This window comes from Pelodiscus sinensis, chromosome 11 (genome assembly GCF_049634645.1).
Source record: "Pelodiscus sinensis isolate JC-2024 chromosome 11, ASM4963464v1, whole genome shotgun sequence".
Taxonomy (NCBI): Eukaryota; Metazoa; Chordata; order Testudines; family Trionychidae; genus Pelodiscus; species Pelodiscus sinensis.
Genome location: NC_134721.1, coordinates 45055145 through 45061388, shown reverse-complemented (window position 1 = coordinate 45061388; position 6244 = coordinate 45055145).

Here is a 6244-nt window from a genome sequence, read left to right as displayed (position 1 = left end):
GGCTCTGGTGCAGGACTCCTGGGTTCTGCCCTCAGCTCTGGCGCGAGCCAGTAAAGGCTAATGGTGTCAGGCCTGGAGGGCCCTGCTACGTGCTGAGGGGCAGAGCAGCTCCCAGGGCGGGGAGTGGAGTTGGAGCCAGCCACAAGTTCTGTGCAGATGATCTAGCCCATTCCCCAAGCAGGGCTGGAGGGGAGGGACGGGAAGAGGGGTGTGCCCAGCCCACTACCATCTTCCTGGCTGGCACCCCCAGATTTAGCTAGCCCACCCTGGCAGGTGCCAGACTCGTGCTGCCTGCCCGAGAGAGGCTGGAATGAAGCTGGCCGTAAAGACAGATGGGACCCGAGCAGTGTTCCCAGTAAGTTGGGCACTTGGGTGCCCAGGTGCTGCCCAGCTGATCACAGCCTGTACTTCTATTGGTGGTGCACATCACCACATTTATTCCACACACAGATGGAAACACTTAGAGGGAACATTGGACCTGAGAGGTGGCCCAGCAGAGAGAGGAAACAGCCAAGGTGCAGCAGGTGAGTAGAGGGCGCTGCTTTGGGAGGGGGCCTGCCTCAGAAGGGGAGCTGGACTTAGCCCCACTTGTAGCATGAAGATCGGCAGGCCTGAGAGCCACCGGTAGCTCAGCTGTGAGTTGACAAACATCTTCCAGTGCCCGTGAGCGAGTGGGGGAGATTTGCCACCTCTCACCTGCCCCCCACAGCAGTGAAAGGCTGGGCCCAGTCTATGCCAGCCACCCACCGAAGCGAGGTCACCCCCAGCTGCCCAGGTTCCGGTTCCAGGTCACGTCTCTGCGAAGCCCACTGGCACACGGATGTCCGACACCAGCCGCCTTTGGAACGCGCGTGTGAACCCTAGTGCCGGGGCTACAGCATCCCCGTAGCAGTTGTGTGGCCTCTGGCAAGCAGGAGGTGAGACTAGAGCATCCCAATGGCTCCATCGGGCCTGGGCATCTCCGAGTCTAAGCCCGGATTTCAGCACTGGCGGTTGCATCTCCTGGCCCTGCAGGCACTCCTGGGGCTGGTTGGGGGGTGCACGCTGTGGACCAGTTGTGGGGGGACAGAACAACCCCCCTCCCTGCTTGCTTCCCGCCTGCCTCGCTCTGACTGCCCAAAGGGGGAGAAGAGACAGACAAGCAGGGGCGGGAGGCTGTGGCCCAGAGTCTCTGGCTGAACATAAATCGCTCCGGCTGGTCTGGCCTTGGAACTCGGTCTCCCCTTGCTATGCCAGCCCCACAAAGCCCGGTGCTGCTCCAGCTGCGGAGAGGTCAGGCCGCAGCCTCTGGAGGCCAGAATCGCTTGTTGCTGCTGGTCACCATAGCATCACAAAAACAACAGTCGGCTGCACAGGCTGGCTGGCTTCAATGGAACCACATCAGGCCTGGGAGACGGGCGGACCCAGGCAAGTGAGAGGAAAGCGTCTCTGTGGGGCTGGCTGGGGATTCTTGCTGGCACCCAAACAGAGATGAAGAGATCCAGAAATAGCCCAGAGACTGTCTGAAGCCGAGCTGGGCTTTTTCATGCCCAGGAAGAGCCGTTTCCGGGGCGAGAGGCCCAGGGAACGGTGAACGTTTAGGAGTTTCAAAGTCAGCACCAGTGCAGGGAGAACTGGAATAAAGGACAAATTCCCTCCCCCTTCAGGTGCTCTCGGTCTCATACGTCTGACCAAGCTTCCAGAGTTACATGGTATTAATCCCCCCTTCCCCACCCCCCACCCCATGCAGGCTGGGCTGACACACACCATGCAGGGGAAGCGCAGCACTCCGGATTCTGGCCCGAGCGTAAATACACTCAAGTCACTGGGAATCGGTGTTCTCAGTGCAGGGGAAAGCTGGAGTCACTCTGCTTACAGTAGGTTTAGACGTGTGTACATGGGATCCGAATTGGCTTAAGTGTGCTCTGGACTTGCTCCCTGCCTTAAAGAGTTTCAGGCTGTGGTGGCCAGCTGGCCCCCTGCGGGCAAATCACCCCAGCAAAGCCTGTATTACAGCCACGGGGTTCTCGGGGGCTCTCGAGTTTTATGCTCAGTGTAAATAGGGCCTAGTCCTGTAAGTCCATAGCCTGAGAAAAGGGGCGTGTGTGCAGGTCCTGCCTCTCCCCACGGCCGCCATCAGCGTGTGCCCTGATGCATGAGGACTGATGGCCCTAACCATTTATCCTTCCTGTCTCCGTGCCAGCCGCCTCCATGCATCCCACGCACCCAGCTCCCCCACGCACGAGCACAGCTCATTGGCTGCTTTCTCAGCTCCCCGGGCCAGCCAAGGCGCTGTCTGTTCTCTGTGGGGCAAGCCAGCCCTACAATGTTCCGCTCACAGCTAGGAGGGCAGTGCAGCCAGCCTTGCTTTGGGTTCCCAGCCTGGCTGGGCAGAGCTATGGCAGCCAGGCCAGTGTGCTAGCTGGGCCCAGGGAGAAGCGGCCCCCAGAGGCCCCTGTGCTACCAACAAGCCACCCCGCGCTATCAGGCAGAGCTAGCTGGACGCTTACGCCCAAGCCCCAGCCTGGCACGTGGCAGTGAGCAGCTCTCCGTCCCAGGCAGCCCCAGCCACCCCCTGCCAAAGGAGAAGCCTTCTGCAGCCCACAGCTCAGTGGCCCCTTCTTTCCTTCCCTGGCGACCTGCTAGCAGGAAAGGCGGCAGGGGGCGGAGATGCAAAGCAGAAGCTGATAAAGGGAAGGAATTTCTTATATGCAGCACGTACCAGCCAAGTCGGCAGCAGCCTGCCAGAGAACAGTCCTCAGCGCTTCGGCGGATGGCAAACGCAGGGGTTACCACAATGCCCAGTTTACAGATGGGGCCACTGAAGCACAGAAATAAGTGACTTGGCCCTGGATACCCAGTAATTCAGTGGCAAAGCTGGGATTAGAACCCAAGACTCTCAGCTTCTAATCTGCCTTGTCACTTGAACCTCTCTGCAAAGACATCAGGGGCACTTCCTCCTAAGTGTCAGCTGGAAAACAAGTGCTTTGCCCTGTACCCTCAGCCTCCCCCGCCAGGCACGGATTCTGGAGCTAAGCACCCTGACTGAAAATACACTCTGGAGCCATGAGTTCAAAGCCCAGCTCCGCGCTTCATCTTCCAAAGCCACATACACTGACTTTCATGTTGTTTGCTCCCCACGTGATCTTCTTGCCAAACTAAGGCTCTCAGACGGGCTGAGTGAAACAGGTAACATTACAGCTGTGGTCCGCCCAAAGGATTCCTGTTCCCTTACACGGTAGAGCGCCACCCCAGAGGTGGCTGCACCTCAGTGTGGAAAAGGCTCCTTTGGGTGCACATTTCAAAGTAGCCCGTTAGCTGATGAGTTCCTGCTTGAATAACTTTAGCCTGTACCATCACCTCATGGATGAGTTACCAACTTCTGACCGAGAAAATTTGGTGGCCGCAGTTTTAACCTGCAAGCGTCCTCTTGGTTTGGTGCCCAAACGTCATATTTCTAGTTCAGCCTCTACCACCTAGGTGGCTAAAAGCAGGAAGTTCTAAACCAGAGCAATCTAAGGGGTACTTCCTAATTCCCAGTCACCACTCTCCCCACAGAAACGAGGTGTCTGTCTGTCTAGAGTCTCCCGGTAGGGAGCACCTCTCAGTTTTCAAGGCAGTTCACTCAGCCCTTCCTCTAGGGCTAGATTTGGGCAAAGCCAGGGCCTGCTGAGATGCCGTGTAGAAGCTAGAAAGAGACAGAGGGTTGCAGGAAGAGGAAGATCTGAAGCGGGAGCACCTGTGGAAAGAGGCGATCTGGCCCAGCCAGCTTGTTTACATTTGTGTTCATCTACAAGGAAAGCGTAAAGAAAATGCTGAAGCGAACAGTCACCAAAGAACAATTGCTCTCTGATGTCACAAGTGTGAGCCTTCCACTCAGCTCTTTTTAGATCAATGAACATCTTTCTCTCCAGCCTCTGCCCAGGAGCTGCCTCAAACGCCAACGCAGGATGCTTCCAGGAGTTTGACTTTCCAGACCCACTTCCATCACCTGGTTTTTGCACGCACTTAGGCTATGTCTACACTCACGGCTTCTTGCGTGAGTAATATGCAAATGAGGCTAAGCGTGGAATATCGCCGAGCCTCATTTGCATACCTAATGAGCCACCATTTTTTTCAAAAGAGACTCTTGCGCAAGAAGGAATGTCTACACTGCCCCTTCTTGCACAAGTAAAACCATCTTGCGCAACGCCGTTCTTCCTGAAAAGTCATAGGTGTAACGGCGTTGCGCAAGAAGGTTTTTCTTGCGCAAGAGTCTCGTCGGAAAAAAATAGTGGCTCATTAGGTATGCAAATGAGGCTTGGTGATATTCCACACTTAGCCTCATTTGCATATTACTCACGCAAGAAGCCGCGAGTGTAGACATAGCCTTATATTTTCCATTCACTTCGCCTTTTCCCCCATTGCCGATCCTGGGGATTTTAATGTGAGTCTCAAGACACTTGGGCTGTGTCTATATTGGCAAGATTTTGCACAAATACTCTTTAACGCAAGAGTTTTTGCATTAGAGTATTTGAGTAAGAGTGTCTACACTGGCATGTGCCTTTGCGCAAAAGATGTACTTTTGCGCAAAAGCATCTGTGCCAGTGTAGACGCTATCTTGCGCAAGAAAACTCCGATGGCCATTTTAGCCATAGGGCTTTCTTCCCCAAGAAATTAATGTTGCCTGTCTACACTGGCCTCTTGCGCAAGAATACTTGTGCAAGAGGGCTTATCCCTGAGTGGGAGCGTCAGAGTATTTGTGCAAGAAGCACTGATTTTGTACATTACAATGTCAGTGTTCTTGCGCAAATATTCGCGGCCAGTGTAGACAGGTGGCAAGATTTTGCGCAAAAGCAGGCGGTTTTGCGCAAAACCTTGCCAATATAGACACAGCTTTGGTGATTTTTTGTAAAGCCCCAGCTCACGGTGTCATGCAATTTGCGGAGCATCTCAGCTCACCCTTAAAAAACAAGCTAGTTTCCGGCCCGTGTGGTTGTGGATCAAGCCTTGATAACATGGCCACGAAAGGGGGGAAGCCAGAAGACCAGCACTGGGTACTTTTTACAATCTCAATCTCATGGTTTTGGGGGCCCAACTTGTGAGGTTTGGACGCTAGGGATTGGCCAGCCTCACTTTTTCTAGCGCATCAGACAGAGGAAACGGAGCTGACTGTTCAGGGAGAACGGCGTAGCCTGCAGAAGAGGTGAGAGCTGGATCCAAACATCACCGTTTTACCGCGCCAGCTGCTCCTTGTTCCACTTAGATCCATCTCTAAATCCAAATGATCTAGCTCAAGCACCCCCACCGCTTTTCATATTGGTACAAGACCCTGGCTTCTGGGCAGGATGACCTGGGGGGCAGCAAAAGCTAGAGGGCCCCTTTTGCAGCTACATGAAGCCATGGGACAGGCACCCTGCAGGACTGTTTGGTGTGACTGTCCCTGTGATCACTAGCGAGACAAGGCAAGTGAGGATAAGACTGGGAAGCGTAGTGAGCACGTAATGTAAGGAACCATGAGAGGGAGGGTGGCCCGTCAGCGTCAGGAGTGAGTAGGTTACAGACGGTGTTAACAAACCATCCCCGTTCAGTCCATGGTGCTTAGCGTCCAGCAGACACAGGAAGGTAAGCTCTGCTAGACACTGGTCCACTTGGCATTTCTCTAGGACACTGGAAGTACCTTTTCCAGCCCCGAGGAAGAGCTTGGTGCAACTCAACAGCCTCCCGCTCAGCCACAGGAGGGATTCAATAAAAGACATGACCTCATTCAACGTCTCTCATCGCCTGTGACAGACACAGCTGCAGTCACACACCCAGCCAGTACCAGGACTGAGCTATGCCTGGAGGTTAACCTTGGAGGAGCCAGCATGACCCAACAACTGGGGATGTGAGGAGCTAAGCTGCAGGGCGTCCGTGTGCCAGGGAACAGTCACTAGCAAATGGGACTGAAGACAAGCTGCGTGGGGCTAGCTCTGACCAGAACATCATTTTGGAAGACCAGGGCTGACACAAGGAGCAGGAGCAACTAAAGTCCTTGCTGCTTTCTGCACAGGTAGAGCTGACTATTCAATTCCTTTCTCTCTACCACGCAGAGAAAACCCCAGAGTGAAGTACGAGTCCCTCGGCAGTCACCAAGACACCACAATGTGCTCTCAACACACTGTGGTCTCAATGTGCTCTCAATGTGGTCAAATATTGGAATAAATTGCCAAGGGAGGTGGTGGAATCTCCCTCTCTGGAGATATTTAAGAACAGGTTAGATAGACATCTGTCAGGGATGGTGTAG